Source organism: Oryx dammah, unplaced genomic scaffold, assembly GCF_014754425.2.
Source record: "Oryx dammah isolate SB20612 unplaced genomic scaffold, SCBI_Odam_1.1 HiC_scaffold_11232, whole genome shotgun sequence".
Classification (NCBI taxonomy): Eukaryota; Metazoa; Chordata; class Mammalia; order Artiodactyla; family Bovidae; genus Oryx; species Oryx dammah.
In genome coordinates this window covers 7,111,819-7,136,433 of record NW_024080625.1, presented here as the reverse complement: position 1 = coordinate 7,136,433, position 24,615 = coordinate 7,111,819, and the positions used below count along the sequence as shown (strand labels likewise).

Genomic DNA, 24,615 nt, shown 5'->3' with positions numbered 1-24,615 from the left:
TAACAAGAGATGAAACTATCTCCATAGATTTTTTTAATGGACAGAATTAAAAGAAAAATAAAAATTGAGTAATTTCTTTTGTGATACAGGTCTTCTAATAAGGAGACTTGAACTTTTTGGGGAGAAGTGGTAATATCATAATTAGGTTCAAAGGTAGGGCTCCTTATCATCAAATCAATTGTTGATGTTTTTCTAGAAAAACATTCTTAGCTCAGTCTGTACCAAAACACAGAGCAGGTTGAATTTGGTCTGTGACTGGAGTTTGCTGACCTTGGTTCTAGAGCCCATGGCTCTGCTCCACTCTCTAGTAGGCCTCATTCTCCAGGATGGAAGCATGGGCTTCTTCACATGGATTGACTCAGGAGACCAAAGGTAGCAAGAGAAGGCAAGTCCCAATATGCAAACACTTTGTAAGTTTCAGATATGTCACATTTTTCTAATGCTCCATTGACCAAAGCAAGTCATATGACCAAAGCCAGATTCCAAGGGTGGAAAAATAGATTCCATCTCTTGTTGGCAGGAGTAGCAAAGTCATATGGCACAGAGTATACATACAGGGATGGGAAAAGTTGTGACCATTTTTTGCAAACCATCTTCCACACATTGCTAAGAGTTCTGAATTTATTTTGCAGGGAGGGAGGCAGTAAAAGTGTTTTGAGCAGATAACTGCCATATCTGGGACTGAGCTGCAGGGAAAGTAACCAGGGAGTCATTTAAGAGACATGGCATCCAGGGTGATAGGTTTAGAGTTAGAGACTAGAGAGAAAGGATCAAGTAGCAGCAACTACAATTCAAAAAAACAAATACAAATGTGCCTGTCCTTTATGTATTTTTTAGCATCTGATGGCCTCTTTGGACATTTCATATTATGCATTTTCTGTGTGTGTGTGTGTGCACGCATGAGCCAGTGTATATGGGTAGGGACAGGTACTTATAGCAGGAATGAAAGCAAAAGCAAGTATTACTCCAAAATCTGATATCTAAAATAACATTTTGTAGTAAGACTTTATTTATAGAGAATGATTTGGTGCTGGGGAGGTAAAATATTTGTTGAATTTTCACATTAACAAATCAAGAGGCAGGCATAGCTGAATTAGAGTTTTACACAAGGGATGCCTTATACACCCAGGAAGAAAAGTGGGGAGGGGGCTTGATCTCTGCAGTTCCAGAGGTTTGAGAAGAGGAAAATACAGGGAAGTAGGAGGGCCAAGGGAGGGGACACTTGGGTGGACTTCTCTCCCGTGAATGCATGATTGATTTTGTGGAGTCTAAGAGGGTAGGTGGTGCTCAACAAAGTAACTCCATATTTTCTTCTCTTTTCTTTTATAGCAAATGCTACTATCAAACTCCACTTGGGCCAGAGACCCTTGTGGTGTTAGTGAAAAGCCTGCCCCTCACATAGTACCCTATCTACACTTGTGAGTTCACCAGCCAGTGGCTTCAACTTCAAGCTCTAACAATTGGCAGCCAAGAACTTCCATCTTTGTAGCCTGTTTAGGTAGAAGGAAAGCCAGAGTTGACAATTTCTGAGCTACTTTTGATTTCTGTGTGCTGTGAACTGGAACCAGAAAGTCCCAGATACCCATGGAGGGGCCACAGAAAACATCTGAGCAGAGAGTCAGTACTGATATAAAACAGAAGTCACAAGATAGTTGCTGTTAGTAGAAGACTTGATAACTGGTTGGATTTGGGAAACTGAGAGAAAAGGACGAATCACAGCATATGGTAAGATTCTGATCTGAATAATAGGGGGAAGGCACAAAAATATGTACATCAGCAAGATGAGTTCATTTAAGGTAAAGATCTGGTGCTGAAAAATAAGGGTTGGAGCATGGAAGAGTTGAGAATAATTACTACATAAAGTACCACATAGTTATCATGTTAAGCAGCAGGAGGGCCTCAGGATCAGGGAAAAGATTATTTATAGGAACTGGGTCCTTGTAGCTGAAAGAAGACTGATGAGAGTCTTGGTGGTGAGTCACAGATTTTATTTTTTCCTTAAATTGGCTCCAAAAAGTGGTCTATAGATGAACTGAAATTTTTGTATGTGAGCAAATGCAACATATCTAATACACAATAGTTTGGGATTGAGAAAATAGTAAATGCTCAAATAAAATTTAGAATGTTCTTATTTTTACCTTTAGAAACAAATTAGTTGTTTCAACCTTTTTTGGTTCTTCTGTTTCAATGAAGAGCAGTTGGGCTAGGAGGCAGGCAAACTGGAGCAGACACTGCAGTCACTTCTCACTCTTTCTGTTTTGTTTCCCTTCTCCTTCAAGTAATCTCCCAGCACTACTATTTCTTAACACTGCTGGTGAAAGAGAAACTGTCTTCTGAAAGTCCTTTCTCTTCCTTGTGAGAAGTTCAAAAAGTCTAAAATTTATAATGGTCTAGACTATGGAAACTCAGTTCCTCCTTTGACACTAACTTGTGTATTTTAATTTGATGGACACCTGCTCAAGTGGGCCTTTATAAGAATATTTAAAAGGTATAAAAGAGAGAAATCCTAATAGAAAGTGGGCAGAAATGAATGAAAGTTACATATTTGTAGACCAATTGTGTAACCTGAAGATATTAGGGTGTAGGGGGGACATTCAGGACAAGTCCTTGTCATTGATCTTCCTGGCACTAGAGTTCCACTCCTTTCTCTCATAAAACATATGACTAAAATTTTCACTATCCACTCTAGGGCTTCTCAAGGTATTGGGAAAGTGTGGCTCATTCCTCCAACCGGTGGAGGAGGAGACAGGAAATGGAGACTTCGGACAGTTGGAGAGTGTCCCAGAGGAAAACGATATTGGACAAACCTCAAGAGTAGCAGAAGACTAGTGATTGAAAGCAGGGTTAAGTCAGTGGAGGGGATTGAGTAGGAGGACATGAGGCATGGCTGGAAGGACTGATGCAACTTGGAACATGAATTGAAGGAGAAATTATAATGGACACAATATAGGTTTTAAAAAATGTGAATATGTTCTTTTAAATCACATGCTGCACTTGTGTGCGACGAATATAAATAAGTAAAATTCTACTCAGAAAAGCCTTTTCCTAGGTGACTGTAAGTCTAGTATAATGTTTGTTCAGTCAATGTGATAAAAGCAAAAGAATTCTGGAGGCAAGTATATCTTTTAATTGTAAGAGGCCTTTTCTTCTTTTCTTCAATTGGCCGTGCTGAGGAGAGGGACCTTGGAACAGAATATTAAACTAGCTGCAAAATGTTTCACTAGACACAATTAATGTCAGGTAAATGTCTGCTCTTCAAATGAAGTGAAATATTTCATGTTACCAGTGTTTTAGGTGAAATCTTACCCCTGAGTCTTAAACAGAAGGTGATGCTGGTACATTTAGATCACTGGCCAGCATCTCATTTGTAGTTATTACTTAGTAAAACTGACTTGATTTAATGTTTATCTTTCTCTCCCTCCCTTCTTTCCTTCTTCCTTCCTCTTTTTTCTCTTTCTTTCATCAATAACAAACCTACAGAATAACCAGGCAACTGAATATTATTCATACATAATTGCCACATCCTGTTAGATAATGAGCATACATATGAAAGGCTCATAAAATAGCAAATTTTTGTTGAACAACACACTTCCTACACACTCCTCACTCCCTTCGATTTGGCTTCCACCCCCATCATTCCTGAAATAGCTCTTGCTAAGGCCACCGATCATTCTTAGGACCTGGAATTTAAAGGATACTGTTCAGCCTTCATTTTACTTGATTCCTCAGCTGATTTCACAACAGCAAATCATTCTGTCCTTAGAACAATCCTTTTCCTTGTCTTCTGAAACAAAGGCGTTCTCCTGGGATCCTTTTCCCCTTTGCCCGTTTCAGACTTCTTTTGCTAGCTCATTTTACTCTGCTGCTGTTAAGCCACTTCAGTCGTGTCCGACTCTGTGCGACCCCATAGATAGCAGCCCACCAGGCTCTGCTGTCCCCGGGATTCTCCAGGCAAGAACACTGGAGTGGGTTGCCATTTCCTTCTCCAAAGCATGAAAGTGAAAAGTGAAGTGAAGTCACTGAGTCATGTCCAACTTTCAGCGACCCCATGGACTGCAGCTCTTTAAATATTGAAGTTCCTTAAGGCTTGTTTCCGGAATTCTTTCTCTTCTCATCTGATATTCAGACTAATTGTTAGACTGATCATCTATGTGTCAGTGACTCTCAAATTCATATTTTCAGTTTGAATGAGTCTCTCCAGAGTCTCAGATCTGTGTATTTGGCCTGCTTGATACCAGGAGGTCTTACAAAGACTCCAAGCAGACACATCCCAAACCCAGCTCATGATGGTACCTACAACCTCCTTCATTAACCCCTACCATAATAAGTGGTGTCATCATTCACAGAAGTTCAAAAGCCAGAAATCTAGGCATAATTCTTGACCAGATCTAATTCTCTGTTCTCCTTACTGTTATCACTGTGATCAAAGCTATCTTCACCACTTGCTCTAACTAATGCTGTTGCCTCCTAAAGAATATTCCAGACGTTCAGTCTTTGGACATTTTCATTGCCACCCAAGTACATTAAAAAATGTAAATTTTATCACATCAGTATCCTGCTCAAAGCCTTTGAATGACTTTCCATTGTTATTAGACTAAAATCTCGTCTCCTGACACTCTTTAACCACCTTCTTACCCTTCCTGTGATGCAAATATTAACCTTGTTAATTACTTTGAATATATTATGTTCTCTTCTCACCTTCGCATGTACCCATCCTCCTGGCTGAAATACTTTTCCGTCTGCACTTAACTGAAGATTTCTACTCTGCCATCAGATTTCATATCTACCATCACAGTCTCATGGAAACTTCATGCTGTCTACAATGTTCTATGCTCTCAAAAATCCCTGTTATTTACCTTTGCAGAATTTGCCAGAATTTACAACTCTCTACAAACTCATTTACTTATTATGTGTCTTCCTCACCAAACTGCGAGCTCCATGGGGCCAGAACCTGTTGCTTTTCTGCTGATCATTCTGTACCTAATGCTAATCATAGTGCCTGGCATATAATTGATATGTTACTTGTTGAACCATTGGAGAGACTATTTCTGTGCTGGCTTCTGACTCATGTAAAAGAAAAATGAGTTAATTTTAGTTAACTTAAAATTAACTTTAGTTAATTAGTTTAGAGACCACAAGTGGTCTTTATTTTAGAGACCACGAGTTTCTATAGACATATAAATTTATAAATTTATGAGCTTGTTAGGGAAGGCACCAAAATAATTTAACCCCGTGAAAAAAAGAAGACTTTAAACCTATATAACATTCAGCTTAGAATGTCCTTGGAGTTAGAAGTACATTTTTTTCCTGAGGTCTTTGGAAAATTGACTGTTATTTATAACTATTATTGTTTCTTTCTTGTAGTTCAGAAGATCAGTGAATGATGGACAAGAGCAGTGACTAGAGTATGATGATGACAAGCTTGGGCAAAGTGGGCAGTATTCAGCTCCCAGCTCCAATGACCATCACAGTAAGATAATGGCGGGCCTCACATGTGACCCTGAGAGGCCCATGCAGAGCCTTTGAGCAGGCTTTGAGAAAGCACGTGCTGGTGTGTGCTAGGATGCTGAGTTTTTGTCACGAGGGGAAAAGAGCAGATGATCATTTACAAACACTTCACAATTATTTCTCGTTCCAACCTGAAATGAAGCATATAGAATGTCCATGCACCAGTTTATGGATCCTATCACCAAAAAAGGCAGAGGCTAAAGGTTGGAGTCTGCAGGTGTTTCCTTTCAGAATTTGTCCCCTGCGCCCCCCGCCCCCGTAGGAAGAAACTAAAAGTAAACAAAAATATGGTTATTCCATTGGCACCAGAATAACATGTATGCATTTCTAGATTGCTGAAATTCAGTTAAAACAATAAGGATGAATGCAGGAGTGAAAATATGACATGAGAATTACCCTTTCTGCATTTTCTAGTTATCTGAATAGCTGTCACCAATTGAATTCAGAATTCTAATTCTTCTAACAGAAACAGTAAAGAGAGAATGGACTCCAGTGTTTCAAACAGCTTTTGTGTCACTGGTCTTGAAATTTTGTCTCTTTTCTTTTTCAAGGTAAGGGATGTGGTTTTGTTCTGTTTATTTTGTTTAGTCATGCCATGAGGAAACAAGGTATATAAGTTAATTATTCTAATCCAAATAAAATGATAACAAACTGTAATTATATGATATGCTTCTCAACTGGCCAATTTACTTAGAGTATAAACAAGATTTTGTTCTTTTTGGTTATTTGTAAACAAGTGGCCAAAATATTCCTTATGGAAATGGATTACTCTAAAATCACACCATCCTAGACAAAATCTAGTAGTGAATAAAATACAAATCTTATTCTATTCTATCCCAGATGTCTTATCTACATTACTATAATTTCAGAAGATTTAAAACAGTTGTTGAGACCCATAAGAAACTATACTAAGTTATTAAGACCTTACCATTTTTACCCTTCTGGGACAATTTTTTCTGTGAGTCTCAGATCTGGTGTAAAATCTCATAAAATTTTATAAGAATCTCTTATGAAATAATTGTCATCTTTAGAGAACATGGGTATTAAAATCAACAAAAATAAAAATCACTTACCAGGACTCAACCATACTGGCACCCTGATCTCAGATGTCTAGCTTCCAGATCTGTGAGCCCTCATGAATAGGATGAAGAAGAATCCAAAGAGCTAGCTTGCCCTTTTTTCCTTTTCTTTGCCCTGCTTTAAGAAGTTGTCCTTCTGCAATCTGGAAGAGGGCTCTTACCAGGACCCGACCATACTGGCACCCTGATCCCAGATGTCTAGCCTCCAGAACTGTGAGAAATTCAGTTCTGTTCTTTAGGCCACCCAATTTAAGGTATTTTGTCATGTAGCCTGAGCTGACTAAGATCCTTACTGAATTAGGGTGGGTCCTAAATCCAATGACTGGTGTTTTTAGAAAAGAAAGGAAAAAAAAGATCCAGACATAGAGACACAGATATAGAGGGAAGACCATATGAAGATGGAGATCAAGTGCTTCAGCCACAAGCTAAGGAACACTCTTTATTGCCAGGAACCCTCAGAAGCTCCAACCAAGGAGGAATTCTATTCTAGACACTTCAGAGGGTCACTGGCCTTAATGACACCTGATTTCAGACTCCTGGCCTCCAGAACTGTGAGAGAATAATTGTTTTAAGTCACCTAGTTTAAAGTAATTTGTTATGGCAGCCTAGAAAACAAACATAACCTCCCAAACTTTTCCCCATCTTCTCCACTTCACAGTTGAATTTATTGAAGGAATCACCTACAATTGCTGTTTGTTTTTTTTTTTTTAATTGAGTGACATTCACTCCTCATCCACTGTAGTCTGGGGTCTACCCGCCTCATCATTTCACAGAAATTGCTTTTACCAGATTTATCAAGAGCCCCTTGTGGCCATATACTTCTCAGCTTTTGCATTATTTCATTATTCATTATTTCCTTTTACCATTTCCTCCCTGAATTTGTTGACTGCATCCACAAAATTTTCTCATTATTTTTGTGGCCACTCTGTTTCAGTGATTATTTGAGTTCCTCTTGTTTTTGTTGGGCTTCCCTTGTGGCTCAGCTGGTAAAGAATTTGCCTGCAATGCAGGAGACCTGGGTTTGATCCTGGGTTGGAAAGATCTCCTGGAGAAAGGAAAGGCTACTCCATTATTCTGGCCTAGAGAATTCCATGGACTGTATAGTTCATGGGGTCCCAAAGAGTTGGCCACGACTGAGCTACATTTTCACTTTCTTTTTTGTTGTCCCTTAAATGTTAGTATTTGTCAGGATTCTTCCCTGGATCCGCTTCTCCATCTATGTATTCTGGGAAGTTTCATTCACACGTATCTATTTGCTCATGTTTACCAAGTCTGTCTTCAAGCCAGATCTCTCTCCTCAGTTTCAGACTTGTTATCAGCCCCATAATTTAAGTGAGACTTCTCAAGTTACTTGCATCACAGGTCCTTCAAAATCAGGATGATCAAAACAGAAACTACCATTTTTTCTCTCTCAGATCTCCTCCTCCTCTCTCCCCAGATCACAGCATCATCTTTCTCCCAGTTAATAAAGTCAGAAGCCTGGGAGTCATCCTTCATCCTTCCTCTCACAGCCCGAATAGAGCCTCTCTATTTGTCCTCATAGACAAAGCTCTAGGCCCATGTGCTGGCATCTCCACCCTGACTTTCTGCCGGAGTACACGAGCTCATTTCCTCCTTCAGATGCCCTCAAGTGTACTTGGAAGCATAAATTTGCTTGTGTGACTCTCTTGCTTAAAAGCTTCCCAAACATTGCAGGATAAAGTCCAGAATGGGCAGCAAGGCTCAGCTTGACAGGTTCCTCTATGCTCAGGCCAAACAGAAAACCCTATCTTTAGCCCTTCATGTGTGCTATGCACCCTCTGGACTCTCATCCCAGGAAGCCTTCTTTGCATCCCATGATACTCATCCCACTGCCTGGTAATTCTCAGTTTTCCCTAAAGGTCCTCTGAAATTTGAGGCGCTCATCCATCTTATTTACCATGGATCTCCAGTGCCAACTAAAGTATCTGGAGTAGAGAGAGGCAATACCTAAATGAATAACCCAGTCCTCATAAAAAGAAAACCAAGGCTCACAGTAATTAACCCATTTGGCCAAGCAAATGCAAACCAGGGACTTACTTTTCTAATGTCTTTTCCATTCTTTTATATTCCCTTAAAAAAAAAAGGAAACAACTTGCATTACATAAAATTAAATCATAATTGTTAGATAATATCACTTGTAAATTATAATGCACAAAATTACAGATGACAAAAACCAAGAAAGGCTTAGCTGTGAATACTATCCCTTGCTACTGGTTTTATATGTTTTTTTCCTTCTAACCATGGCCTTGCTTCCTCTGCCTTTTCATGGGCTAATACCATCACATTTGTAGCTTTGAACTCTTCTCCTTCAGCTTGCACTCAGCTGCTGGTTAGTCCACAGGTGTCAAATGCCATATACTGCGCTTTGCTCTCTCCCGACACTAGTAGTGCCCTGGAAAAGCCTCCTGTGCATTTTCAGCTTAATCCACCCATTTGCAAGCTCTGACTCTGCTCTGAACTTTCGCTCACCTTGCCTGCCTTTGAGCTGCCTTTGAAGGGGCAGGCTTGTCATGGGTCTGAATCTGCCACAGCTGTTCCTAATTCTTTCATTCCTAAAGCACTCCTGCCTCAGAGCATCAGAGCGGCCCCTTGCCTGCTTCTCACAGGAGTGGCTGTGCTGGGATAAGTGCGGGCCTGGCTCCATGCTGCCCGGGTAGGGGGCGCCTACCTTCTCCCCGGGGCCTTGGGAAACAGCTGACCTCATCCTAGTCAGAGAAGCAAGTTAGTTGTCTTGGCTTTTTTTGTTGTTTTATTTCGTTTCATCAAAAATAGAGAAAATTGACAATAGAGAAAATTAGAGGAAAAAAACCCTCACAGCACGTAGTTTCACCAACCAATCACCACCGCCATTATGATTTTGATATATTTCCTTTCAGCCTTTTTATCCATGTGTAAAAAGTTAATTTTGACACAATTATTCTTTCCGTGCATATCATTTTATATTTTTGATTTTCACTCAGCACTGGTAAAGTCTATTTTGCATAATATTTCACTAAGTGGATATCCCAGAAAATAATTATTCTCCTCAGCTTACACGGTTAAGTTGATTTCATTGTCACTGCGAAAAATAACTGAATAAATGTGATTTAAGCACATGGAAGAAAGAAAACCCTGAGAAGAACCTCTGTGCATCTAACTTCTTGTCTCTATTTAGATCTCTTCCCTTAAGATTTACATCCCAAAGTGAAATTACTGGTTAAACATGAGTAAATATCACCACAGATCCTAGTTCATTTGCTCTATTGTTTTCCAAACATGTAGCAATTTAGTGTAACTGGGGACATGAGGGTGGCCATTGCATTCATTCTTGCCAGGCAGTGCTTATACATTTGATTTTTCTCCCTAATTTCATACATCAATTATGAAACAATTTTTTTTTTATTCCTAGAGAAGCTTAACCTTTTTCCAAATGTTTATATTATGTGTTTTGGTTGTGAATTTCTCTTCATGTCCTTTAATCATTAATGTATTTGGGATTTTGTGCTTAAATTTCTTATAGCTCATTATTTAATAAAGAAGCTAACTGTCATATTTGCTGCAAATTTGTCTTTCCTTTGGTAATTTATATTATGCATGTTTTACCTATGATTTAAAATTTTTAATGTAGTTAAGGCCGTTTATATTTTCAATTTGTACTTTCATTAAATTTTAAATATACTTCTCACTCTTGGTCTGCTCCTCCACTCACCCAAACATTTAGTGATGTACAATTCCATATTATCTTCTAAGATCTTATGGTTTAATATTTTTACAGATAACATATGGGATTTTATTCTAGTATATGAAGTAAAGTGAAAATCTGTATATATATATTTCTAGATTTTTAACCTAATGTCCTCAGGGCATTTAATTTTGTCTTTTCCTTTCTTTTCTTTGCATCTAATAGCATTTTTAGGCATATTGTATTAAAAATAGCAATCATATTTAACATTACTTTATTTCTAATTTTAGTAAAATGGACTATATTTTGTTACCAGTATTTTATTAACTATTGGTTAAATTAAATATTGCTTATCATTAAAATAGACTATCCCAATTTTTTTAAAAAGAATTTTTGAGTTAAGTGTAGATTTGAAGTTTTACCAGATAATTTTTATAAATCTTTGAGAATGACCTACAGATGTGAAGTTATGTCTTATTCAACTTGGTTTTCATTCACTTATGAATCCCTAAAATAAATATTTCTTGGCTTTGACAGACTATATTTTTAACCTTATACTGAATATTTTGCTGAGAATTTTTCACATCTTATTAACAAGTGGTTGGTTTATAGTTTTATTTGATGTTTATTTAGATTTGATTTCAGAAAAACATTTGCTTAGAAAATTTAGGGGAAAGCATTTCATCTTTGTGTTTCTAGGAAATATTTCTGGGGCTAGAACTTTTCTCTGACAACTTGAAATAATTTTATTCTCAAAAGCATCTCGACCTGAAGCCATTTGTGGCAAGTATTTTTTTTTTTATGTTGTTTTCAATTTCTATATGTTATTGCTCTGTGAAAGAAAGTGAAAGTGAAAGTTGCTCAGTCCTGTCTGACTCTTTGCGATCCCATGGACTATACAGTCCATGGAATCCTCCAGGCCAGAGTACTGGAGTGGATAGCCTTTCCCTTCTCCAGGGGATCTTCCCAACCCAGGGATTGAACCCAGGTCTCCCACACTGCAGGAGGATTCTTTACCAGCTGAGCCTTAGTTTTCTTAAAATTCATTAAATAAATTATTTATATAAAGTTTCACATGCTTAATGTTTTAATTGTTGTCTGCTTTATTGTTGTTGTTCAATCACTCAGTCATGTCTGACTCTTTGTGACCCCTTGGACTCATGGAAGCATGTGAAGCTTCCCTGTCCTTTTCATCTCCCGGAGCTCACTCAAACTCATGTCCATTGAGTTGGTGATGCCATCCAACCATCTCATCCTCTGTCATCCCCTTTTCCTCCTGCCTTCAATCTTTCCCAGCATTAGGATCTGCTTTATAAATATATATATTTAAATCTTATTTACTTACTTTTTGACTTTATCCATTAAATTTGCTAATATATGGTGACTGTAGCCATGAAATTAAAAGACACTTACTCCTTGGAAGGAAAGTTACGACCAACCTAGACAGCATATTCAAAAGCAGAGACATTACTTTGCCAACAAAGGTCCATCTAGTCAAGGCTATGGTTTTTCCAGTAGTCATGTATGGATGTGAGAATTGGACCGTGAAGGAAGCTGAGCGCTGAAGAATTGATGCTTTTGAAGTGTGGTGTTGGAGAAGACTCTTGAGAGTCCCTTGGACTGCAAGGAGATCCAACCAGTCCATTCTAAAGGAGATCAGCCCTGGGTGTTCTTTGGAAGGAATGATGCTAAAGCTGAAACTCCAGTACTTCGGCCACCTCATGTGATGAGTTGACTCATTGCAAAAGATTCTGATGGTGGGAGGGATTGGGGGCAGGAGGAGAAGGGGATGACAGAGGATGAGATGACTGGATGACATCACCGACTCGATGGACATGAGTTTGAGTGAACTCTGGGAGTTGGTGATGGACAGGGAGGCCTGGCATGCTGCAACTCATGGGGTCGCAAAGAATTGGACATGACTGAGCGACTGAAATGAACCGAACTGAACATATTATTTGAAAAAAGCTTATTTACTTATTTCATTTATTCCACATTTGTTTGTTTCAATGCAGTAATTTCTATTTTATACACTGTCACTTATTTTTATCTGTTCTCCTTAGAACTGTTAATACCAACAGCTTGAGTTAAATGCTTATTCCGTTTATTCTTTCTTTATCTCTTTTGAGATAAAAGATTAATTTTGTATTTTGATTGTTCTCTAAGTTCTGTACTATTTCATTTTTTATTTCTTACTTGAATCAATGATTAATTAAATCTTTTCCATAGTTTTGATTGGTACTTTTGTTATTATTAGTTTGAATTTTTATTTATAATTTTGAGTTTTCCTTGTGTTGCGGTCCAAAAAATTACAGAGCAAATATTTCTCATTTTTGGAATTCTAGTTGTTCATAAATATAAGCTCGATTTTAAATGTTGAAGACAATGGGGTTTTTTAAATTAAATTGATAGTCTTTGATACATCTGGTACATCAAATTTTAGATTAAATAAATTTTAAACATTTTCTATATCTTTAAGTCATTGATTTTGTCTCTTAGTTCAGTTCAGTTCAGTTCAGTTGCTCAGTCGTGTCCAACTCTTTGTGACCCCATGAATCATAGCACGCCAGGCCTCCCTGTCCATCACCAACTTCCGGAGTTCACTCAGACTCACATCCATCGAGTCAGTGATGCCATCCAGCCATTTCATCCTCTGTCATCCCCTTCTCCTCCTGCCCCCAATCCCTCCCAGCATCAGAGTCTTTTCCAATGAGTCAACTCATCACATGAGGTGGCCAAAGTACTGGAGTTTCAGCTTCAGCATCATTCCCTCCAAAGAAATCTCAAGGCTGATCTCCTTCAGAATGGACTGGTTGGATCTCTTTGCAGTCCAAGGGACTCGCAAGAGTCTTCTCCAACACTACAGCTCAAAAACATCAATCAATTCTTCGGTGCTCAGCTTTCTTCACAGTCCAACTCTCACATCCATACATGACTACTGGAAAAACCATAGCCTTGACTAGACGGACCTTTCTTGGCAAAGTAATGTCTCTGCTTTTAAATATGCTATCTAGGTTGGTCATAACTTTTCTTCCAAGGAGTAAAGTTTACTAATATCAAGCTGAACCATCTACAGTTTTGTTTTGTCAGTTCCTTATTGTCTTTCAAGCATGTTTGACCTATTATTGGTACTTTACCATTCTCCTTTGAAATGCTTTTTCTGTACATTCTACCTCTCTATAATGATTTTATCTCATTTAACATTTTTCCCCTTTAAGTGCTTCCTTATCTAGTATTTCTCCAGCCACTCTTGCTCTTTTTATGTGTATTTTACACATTCTCTTACATTTGCTAATCCTTTAACTTTCAACCCGTCTTTATATTTCTTTCACTTTGTATTTATCCTTTAATATACAGAATGTGTTTTATTGACTTTTATCTTTAAAAATTTACAAAGCAGATAGCATTAGTCTTTAACTATTTTAGTGTATTTGTGATTCATAAAACTTTGGCACTTGAACATGAAAATGGAAGAACTTTAACATTCAGTTCAGAAACATTTTAACATTTAATTCATGATGATTTACAAGTAAGATAAAACTGCTTGCCTAGCTAGCTGCGTGCTCATCACTGGGCAGTTTTCTAATCCTAGTTCACTGCTCTCAAATTCCTCAGCACCAGCCCATTCTGGTAGGTCCTCCTATCCCTCTGGTCATTTCTTCTGAGTTTCCTTTGCCAGCAGCTTCCCCTCTCCAGAACCTTGAAGCAAGTGGAGTTCTTAAGGGCTCAGTCTGAGATCCTTCCTCTGTAAGAAGTGACAGATGAGTTGAGATCTGAAATGTAGGTAGGAGTTAGTTTCACAAATTGTGCAGCAATGATTTCATCCCATCTTGTGCCATCAAATAACATTTATATGTAGTCATTTCTAAATCATCGCAGGAAGTCCAAGAGGATTTCTTCATACCTCATTTCCTCTTGCATATGGAATTCTCAGGGGGAAGGTAAAGTGGTCTGGTATTCCCATCTTTTAAAGAATTTTCCACAGTTTGTTGTGATCCACACAGTCAAAGGCTTTAGCTTTTTTTGGTCAGTAAAGCAGAAGTAGATGTTTTTCTGGAATTCTCTTGCATTTTCTTTTGTCCAATGGATGTTGGCAATTTGAACTCTTCTGCCTTTTCTAAATCTAGCTTGAACATCTGGAAGTTCTTGGTTCACGTACTATTGAAACCTAGTTTAGAGAATTTTGAGCATTACTTTGCTAGTGCATGAGATAAGTGCCATTGTGCAGTAGTTTGAACATTCTTTGGCATTGCCTTTCTTTGGGATTGGAATGAAAACTGACATTTCCCAGTCATGTGGCCACTGCTGCCTGTTCCAAATTTGCTGGCATATTGAGTGCAACATTTCAACAACATAATCTTTTAGGATTTTAAATAGCCCAGCTGGAATTCCATCACCTCCATTAGCTTTGGTTGTAGCTTCCTAAAGTTCACATGACTTCAAACTCCATGATGTCCAATTCTAGGTGAGTGACCATGCCTTGTGGTTATCTGGATCATTAAGTTTTTTTTGTTTTTGTTTTTTGTATAGTTTTTCTGTGTATCCTTTCCATCTTTTCTTAATCTGTTCTGCTTCTTTTACATCTTTTCCATTTCTGTCCTTCATTGTACCCATCCTTGCATGAAATGTTCCCTCAATAGCTCCAATTTTCTTGAAGAGATCTTCAGTCTTTCCTACTTTGTTATCTTGTACCATATTTCATTTTACTTTCATGATCGCCTTTTAGTTTCTTCAATAACCTGAGTTCTTTCATAGGATTCTCCCATACTGTGCCCTCTACCTGGAATGTCCTTCCTATATGCTTCATGAAACTCATGCTTTCTTCTACCTGCAGTTCTCAGGTCACCTGTCACTTCCTCAGAGAAGCCTTTCCTAATGCCATTGTGTACTATATGCTTCACACTCTCCATCTTTTATTTCCTCTCATGGTAATTTATACATTTATATTTACTTGTGTTAATTTGTTTAATGATAGGAAACTTTGAGATGGGCACCAATGATTCCTTACCTCCTGGTTTTATGCCCTAGAGTAATCCTTTGAGGATGGGCTGGACTAGTGACTTGCTTCTAATGAATACAAATCTTTGGGAGCCATTTTTGATGCTATGTTGCTTCTGTTCTATACTCTGACTGGCTGGCTCTGGGGGAAGCCAGCTGCCGTGTAAGCTTCCCTTGAAAATGCTCAATGGCAAAAAATTGAGCCAGCAGTCATCAAGAAACTGAGGCCCTCAGTCCAACACTCCATGAGGAACTGATTCCTGCCAACAGCCACTTGAGTTACCATCTTTCCCCCAACATGTCGGGAAACAGCTTTGGTAAAAGGTTAACCAGTCTTTGCCACAATAAGGCTGGCTGATTTCATTTCCCATTCTCATTTTTTGAGACAAAACCTATTCCTCAGCCAGTTAACTGGTAGTCTGTTACTTAATTAATTGATTTAATAAGTACTTACAGAGTGACTGCTATGTTCCAGTTACTGAGTTAGGCATAGGAAGAAAGCAATGTACGAAACACACAAAATCCTTCTGTTGGTGCAGTTTATGTTGTAGAAAGTGGAGATAGAGGTTGCAAATGTAGCATATGTTACATACTGATGAACGTTCTGGAGGCAAATAGAGTAATGGGAGCAAGGAGTGTCAGAGTGGGGTTCTGGGTCACTATTCTATTTTGGGTGTGGTCAGAACATTACTCCCTGGGAAGTTGATATTTGAACAGCGACTCCAAAGGAGAGAGAGAGAGTCACTCAGCTTACAGGGGAAACATGTTCCAGGTAGACGAAAATCCTATATAAAGTCCTAAAGTAGGCATACACGAATCCTCCAAGACTATATTGCATTCTGGATATTTACCAAAGGTAGGGATGATAAAATCTGCCTAGTGATTGCATGTGGAATGTGAGAGAATGTGGGACTTGAGGATATGTCTAAGGTTTCCTGTTGAGTGTCTGGATGAGCTAAATTACCTTTCATTGAGATGGAAGAGTCTGTGGTGTATTTATTTATTTATTTATTTATTTATTTTTGGAGGGAGAGTGTGAATAATTGCAGCTTATTTTGTACTCATGTTTTGGGATCATGTGTTATAATTCTTTTTTTTTTCCACCAGTTGATCTTTCCAGAATGTCCCATTACCCACTCCTTGTCAGGCTCACTCCCACAGGTGATATTATTGTATTCCATGGAGGCGTCACCTTCTCTGGGTGCCCCCTGCTCTAGTAGATCCCATGCTTATCTCAGTTATGTGCTGTGTTGGCTGTGCTTGGTCATTGAGTCGTGTCCAGCTCTTTGTGACCCCATGGATTGACAGGCTTCTCTGTCCATGGGGATTCTCCGGGCAAAAAATACTGAGTAAGTTGCCATACTCTCCTCCAAGAGATCTTCTCAACCCAGGGATTGAACCCAGGTCTTCTGCATTGCAGGTGGATTCTTTACCATCTGAACCACCAGGGAAGCCCTATCTTGGTTACAAAGCCTAACAACTGTTTCTTCCAATTCTTCCTGATTAGAACGCAGGCTTCTAGAGAACAGGAACTATGTTCTATTTATCTTTTCAAATCTAGTGCCTAGCAGACTGCCAGTTACTAAGCTGGTAGTCAATAAAAATAGTGTTTTTGAATAAGTGAACAAAATGATTTAAGAAACTGAACAATTGAGGTAATGCAAAGAGTAAAGCATCTTCCACATATGGACAATGTAATAGCACACAGTATGTGGTGAACTTCAAATGGATAAAAATTGCTGAGACAGGGAGTGTGAAGCTGTGTTGGGGTGGAAGAGAATGGTGGGGAAGGATGGTGGGAAGCCAAGCTGGTGAGGGAAGGTGAAGAGCGGAGGGGCTCCAATTGTGCTAACAGGCTTGGCAAGTGTGTTGATAACAACACTAACAGGTTGTGATCAGAGCACCTCTTTTGTCCTTGATAGTGTGCTTTTTTTTTTTTTTCCTCTGCTAAAAACAGAACAGGGATTCTGTTTGATTTCTTTTTTCCCATGTAAATCTAATTTAGAGGAAAACTTTTCCACCTAACTTTTAGGATATTGCCCCCCCACCACCAACTTATGCTGAAGAATTTATTCATCTTTATGTTGATTTTTTTCTGCTTATTCACTTGTCAGTAATTAGAAGAGTTAGGTTGTGCTGCTGTCTCATGTTCCCTTATGTGAGATTACATAAGCTTGCTCATGAGATTGAAAAGTCTTTCAACATATTTATTAGTTACTTGTAGTTTTTGGCATTATTTTTTCTAATTGTGTTTAGTTTTTAAATTTCTATGCTTGTTATTCTTTATTGACTATCTTGAGCTGTTTATATATTAAAAGAAAAAATTAAGTTTTCAAAAAGTTGTCATTAAATATGACTAAATTATTTCTAGTATTTAGAGTCCCTGTTAAATTGGCTATTTCTCATTTAAATACCTACCATGACCAACAGATCTGTTTCAAGGACAGACAACTCATTTGGGATAATAAGATTTACACAATTCTGGTAAAACTAGCAGTGCTGTTCTTTTCTAAAAAAGCTGGAGTATATGCAAATGTAATCATTAGAACTGAATAACAAAGCCATCAGTATGTTTCTTTTTATTATTTGATTCTACATAACACTATAACTTATTTAAAGAGATATATTAAGCTTGGGAATGAAGACTTAGGCTGTGGAATTCTTTCCAACTGTTATGTTCTTTATAATTGCAAGATTTAGAAATAGTATTGTAAAAAATTAAACAGAATACTCAAATTAAATGGAGTTTATAAACCAGCAGGGGGAGCTCACATGCCCTGTGACCTTGGCAGAAGCCAACAGGGAAAAGACCTCCTTCTTCCCTGGCAACAGCTCAACTAATGAAAAGCCACCGATTCTGTTTTTATAGCCCTCTCAACTTCCTTTTTCCCTCTAAAAAAGTGTTCTTGCCTGGCCTTGTGGGAACTTGCATATAAGTTCACCATAGTTGCTGACTTCAAATTTCAATTCTCTGCTAGTTTGGAATAAATCCTTTTTTTTTTTTTTGCTGGAGAAATAACTAACTGGCAGTCTATTTGTTTTAGACCAACATTTTGTGGCCCATAAGGGATGAGAGAAGACCTCTGATGGTTCCAGGGATGGTGAGCGAAAAGATGAGCTACCCACAGTTGAGCCATAGTTGCCTACTGCTGTTCTCACAGATGGGCTTCCCTGGTGGCTCAGAGGTTAAAGCATCTGCCAGGAACGCTGGAGACCTGGGTTCTATCCCTGGGTTGGGAAGATCCCCTGAAGAAGGAAATGGCAACCCTCTCCAGTATTCTTGCCTGGAGAATTCCATGGAGGGAGGAGCCTGGTAGGCTACAGTCTATGGGGTCGCACTGAGCAACTTCACTTTCACTTTCACTAGAGTTTGAAGTCTTATTTTTCTCCTGAATCTGAGCTTCCACCCTCTTTGTGTCCAAAACTCTACTGGCTGTATTTGGGTCTACGTTAGGTTTTGCCCTTTCTGGTTAAGGCATGTGGGGCTAATTTTGAGATTAGACTGTTTCAGCTGAAATTGGTTAGATTTTGACCCATTCCCTCAGGAATAGGGGCTGTTTCATTGAAACTGTGCTCTTTTCACTGGGGTTTATTCCTTAGGAATAGGGGTTGTTCTATGGGAATTGTCTAAAAACCCCTTGGCCTGGCTCCTCCATAACAAATTTGTCCTCCTACTACTGGTTGGTATTAAGTTTACAGGTTGTTTGAATTGTGTGTATTGTAGGATGTTTGAGGTGTAATTGGTTTAGGCTATTTGAAAATTATTCTCTTATTTTAAAGAAAAACCTCTGAGATAGGATCCCAGTTATTTAAATATTATGAGGGCACCACTCACCCACCCACAGGAACTCTGGCTGATTTTATATTTAAAACCCATAGTCCTTTTGACCAAAGGCAATTTAGAATATCAATGGCAATTATGGTGAACTTTTGAAACCTCCAAACTTAGTCTTCTTAAAATTGATTTGGACCACCATAGCTCAAAAATTTCAGAACTGAATAAAATGACTATTTCAATTGATAATTTGAGGCTTCGAAATGCTATCAGGAGCCTAAAATTGCTATTCTAAAATAATGTTTTAAGCTGAACTGAGGCAAACAAACAAAGAAGAAATAGATTTTGAATCTTCAGGCTCTTCTTCCTTGGCGTTTTTTCTCAGGCTCTGCCTCTGGTGCTATCCTCCTTTTTCCCTTCAATGTCTCCTATACCTCCACTGTACCCTCAAGTCCCCCATACTAGTTCTGTCACTGAACCTTCCTTCATCTCTAAAACTCTCTCCACTCCCTTTTCCTTGAACTTCTGAGAAACTGTCCATTTAAACTTAAGCTTTCTGAGGATCTAGAGGTTAAACCCTTATTTTTTATATTCCTTGGAGAAAGCTGAACTGAAAGCATAGTCAAAGATTTCCCCAAAGTAATAAAAGATCATCCCAGATTAGCTGAAAAATTTAATATCATCATTCAAATGATCAACTTCATTTCTCTGACTTACATCAGCTGGCTCATAGGTTTGTCAATGAAGACTAGACCCACCTTTGGATGAAAATGGCTAGTTGGGAAAATTCTAAGAGGATTTTAGAATTACAGCTGGGAGGCCATCCTGCTATTTTTAGGTTTATATGATCAGGATTGGGTAATTTCTAGGTTACCTCATCAAGAAATTCCTAAGGCTTTCCCAAAGCCCATTGATTGGAGCAAAATTCAAACTTGTAAAAAAATTCTAATGAACCTATTCATGAATATTGCAGTTGGCTTCAGATTATTTTTAGAGAAAATTCTTGTCTTCCTTCAGATGTTGATTCCACCTGAGTAGACTTTTAACTCTGTGTTTATTAATGAGCTGAACTAGGACCTTTACCTCGTAGTAAAAATGACCAGGATGGAATAGGAAACTATGTCTAATCCAGATTTAATCAATCTAGCAATCCAGCTTTCCTGTACTCTAGATGAGTCACGTGAAAGGAAGACCACTGAAATTGTTAGTCTTAAACTGTAGCAGTTGGAGGTTTATAAATGAAACCTTCTACTTCCTGCTATTAGGCAAATAGCCAGGACATTGGAAGAAAGATTTTTACAAATTCAAGCACTCCAGGTGCCTTCAGATCTCTAACCAACCTTTCCAGCATCTTCCCGTTTCTTAATGATGAGGCTCTAAGGAACTACAGAGGCTCTTCCAGATCCTCCTTCTTAATTGGAGAAAATTCCCCCCAGATTGGGAATAAATTCTAGTCCTAATTGACAACAGTGCCACACTCAAGGTGCCCAACTCCACTACAATAAAATAGCCTCTGCCTCAGATCACTAAAACAGTTCAAATAGAGGGGATTTCTCATGAAATCCTGTCTCTGAACCTGTTCCACTTTGTTAGGCCCTTTGAGAGATATATACCCTTTCCTCCTTAGCTCCTCTGCACTTATCCATCTGTAGGCTCCCCTCCCTGCTTGTTCCTTGCAGAGTAGCTTGGTGGCCTCATCGGATGATTCACTTGTAGATTCTTCCTGGGCTCATACACATGTGCCAGAGACTACATGAGGCCCTAGGGATACTCACACAGTACGATCAACATCCAGGTCCTGGAGAATTCCCCGAGTGGGATTCACTTGTAAAAAGAGGTGAAGAGCTTGGCCTGGTACACATGTGCTAGACATCATCAGAGCAGCAGAGATAGAGTGAAGGGAGAAACACCATCTTCATGAGCTCACCATTGTCACTCCTGAGGCAGATCCTGATGCCTGAAAGGCACCTAGATTAGTGGAGGACCCAACAAGTCCTGGATCAGCTAGTTTCCACATCTGAACTAGATATCAGACCAGAGATGTATTTATCAGACATTTATGGGGTCCAAGACAGTTCCCACGGACCCATGTCTGACTTGATTCCTGTTCTCTGCTTCTCACCAGTTTTCATGAAAGAAAGTGCCTGGTGTGTCACAATAGATGGAGATGGCAGCCGAATGAAGAAAGCTACTCTCTGTGGACATTAGAACAGCATCAATGCCATTCTCACTCAAGCCTTTATGCTTGCATCCACTTAGCACAGATTTTTACTGTACAGATGGCCATGGCTGGATGCAGCTGGCGATGCTGTACTGATTCTCCTCATCTTAAGACTTAGGAATCCATCATTCTACCTTTCCATGGCCTGGTTACCTTTTGTTTCTTCCTTCTGCTTCTCTATTCCTTTTCCCTATTAATGCCTTGCCCAAGACTCTTGGTCCTCTTTTTCCCATGGAATCTACCATTGCTTTCTGTGGATTTCTAGTGCCCTTGCTCCTGGTACACTCATTTTAGCATTCAGTTGCACACAGCTATTTTTCCTTCAAATATCACTGGGGAAATGTGACCTACGGACAAAGGATTTCTAGAACAATCCTGTTACGTGAAGCTTGTTTCTATGGGAGAGAAGAGATATTTTTAAAGAAGCAATCTCATTTTGTCTTGTGGGGAAAAAATATCAACACCTATAAGGCAGTCAAATTCAACTGAGATACATGTATTTAGGATTCAAGATCCAAAAGGATCCTCAAGCCATAATTTTCCTCATTTTTGTATTTATACTGACTTAAAGCAACTTCTTTGATTTGTTACTTGGGGAAGCTGGTAGAAGAAACTAAGGTCCTATTTCCTCTGGCAGGTTCAACATGACACGAGTGGGCACGCTCCTGTCACACTGCCAAGTTTCTTTTTCCCCACCTTGCAACCAACACACAACCTCCACCTCATCCTAGTAAAAAGGGAGCTTAGTGCCCACCTTGATGTTTAACGCTCACCCTAAGGAAGACCTCTAGCTGCTCTCTTAATTTCGTATAGGGTTTCTTGCCTAGCACACAGAAACTGGAACTGTCATAACTGGTGGGAAACAGACTTTCCACAAGACAAAGACAATCCTATTCTTGCCAATATTTTCTGAAGCAAAACATAAGGCCTCAGTTGGTGAACCTTGGAGTGAAATTGTCCCAACTCTGCCTGGAGGCTCCTTCTTTCTCAGATTCCTTCAGAATTGGCTGAAGCATGTAGATCCACCAGGGCCTACCAACAAAAGCAAGGTGCTTTGCCTCAGTACTCCAGCTAAGATGGGGGAAGGATTGAATCTAAGGTCCCTACAATGAAAGATATGTGGAGGACAGGAAGGAAGCTACATTTGAGAAAGTACCCCTTTAATGCTGATGTTTCTGAGGGAACAAGGGCTGGGGTTACTGAAATCTCAGGCCTGGCAAGTGGCCTACACAGGAGGATCGGGAAAAAGGATTAAAATCGTAATTGATGCCAAACTCATAGTAGAAGTTTAGAGTCTCTTCCAGCAGGCGGGGTGTGAGAAGAAGAGCATTGTGTTTGGAACTGAAGGGTTAATCTACAGTGCCTGGTTCCCCATTTGCTGGTTGTGGAATTCTGCATAATTTATCCTCTTTTTTCTCATAAGTTAAATAAATACAGTTGTAGATTCTTTTCTTGTGTATAATCAATCAAAATGTCATGAGCTGAATGTAAAGACCTACTTAGAATTGAAGATTTATTATTAAATGAAGTGATTATTATCCCAGTAATAGGGATTGTGAAACCCAGTTTTGTCCACTTAGAACTCCATTGAAACTTTTTCTGAATGTCAATGGTGCTTTTTTCCTACCTTATTGAGGTATAGTTAGTATATAGCATTCTGCACATATTTAAGGCCTACAATTTGATACATTTTGGCATGAATACTACAATATAATAAAAATTATATCTGGCCTCTGTCTCTGGTCCTTGGCACAGAGCTTTGAAAATCTTTAAAATTTCCTGAGTGGTAATATTGCCTTTTTTATGCCATGATGTGGCTGTTGTGGGATCTTAAGTAGCTTCAGCGGGGTAGTGAAAGACCAATTGCCTGGTCAGATGGTTGTAACCTTGAGCCAAACTCCAGGGAGGGGAAGGGGCTAGAGACTGACTTCAGTCACTTGGCCAGTGATTTAATCATGCCTGCACAATGAAACCTCAATAAAAACTCTGGACACTGGTGCTCAGTAGAACTTCCAGGTTGGTGAGCACATTGATGTGCCAGGAAGGTGATGTAGAAAATCTGTCCAGGACTCTGCAGGGAGAGGGTATGGAAGCTCTGCCTCCCAGAACTCTTGCAGGCTTCACCTAGGTATATCCTTTATAATAAAACTGTAACTGTAAGTATAGTGCTTCCTTAGTTGTATTAATTGTTTCCAGGGAATTACTAAGCCTGAGGGGATCCCTAAATATATAGCCAGACTGTGAAAAGTGTAGGAGACCTAGAGATCCCCCAACTGTGTCTCCTGTCTGACAGTTTTGTGGGTGACTTTGTCCTAACTTGTGGGGTATGATGCCAACTTGAGTGGTTAGCAGAATGCTTCTGCTATACTCTTAGTTAGGAGGGAGACAGAGCATTTGGTGTCAGAAAGGTGGGATTCATTAGAAGGACCCTGACTCACTGAGACATATGATTTGGAAAGAGCGAGGATAAAAGGGTAGGGGATAAGAATCTTTTGATTTCTGGGTGGCCAAAATATTACCTGTGGTATGAAATAGCAGCTGTGCTCCTATCATTTACTCAAATTAAAAATTAATAAAATTTAGAGATGATTCACCCAACTCCCGAGGAGCTGGCTCACTGGATGCATAAGTGAAATAATAAGACAAAGGTTAAATATTAAATTCCATGATTATTGTTATCTTTAGCAGCTAAATTGAAATTAAAAGAGTACTGAGTCAGATCTTGGTGCTGACCAAGTTTAGAGTATGGTCAATCTGAGCTATGGTCACTGGCCTCAAAGCTTTCCCCAAAGGGAAGAGTTATGTTTAGACAATAGAGAGTACTTCTGAGATCTCTGGTCATCCAAAAGGTCATCCAAACTGGGAGCATGGTAAGACCATGAAACTACCAAAACCAGGAGTTACAGTATGAAGGACTTTTCTCATTTTTTTGGATTGGTATCATCTACTTCTTGAAGAACTTTTACTGAAATGGAATGTGTGAGGGTCTAATTTGGGGACTGTGTCTTCGGTTTTAAATATTACAGAGTGAAAGAGTATGTTTGGGCATTATAGAACAATCACAGATGGCTATGGATAAACAAAGGTCCATATAGTCAAAGCTATGGTTTTTTCAGTAGTCATGTATGGATGTGAGTGCTGGACCATAAAGAAGGTTGAGCACTGAAGGATTGATGCTTTTGAACTGTGGTGCCAGAGAAGACTCTTAAGAATCCCTTGGACAGCAAGGAGGTCAAACCAGTCAATCCTAAAGGAAATCAACTCTGACTATTCATTGGAAGGACTGACACTGAAGCTGAAGCTCCTATATTTTGGCCACCTGATGTGAAGAGCCAACTCATTGGAAAAGACT

At 39.0% G+C, this 24,615-nt stretch overlaps 1 non-coding gene across 1 annotated transcript; it reads right to left on the bottom strand.

Moving 5' to 3' along the window:
* Positions 1-1,321: 1,321 nt before the first annotated feature.
* On the bottom strand, positions 1,322-1,468 carry LOC120861359. The gene has a single exon (XR_005720531.1). It is a non-coding gene; the product is annotated as a small nucleolar RNA SNORA62/SNORA6 family (small nucleolar RNA).
* Positions 1,469-24,615: the final 23,147 nt, after the last annotated feature.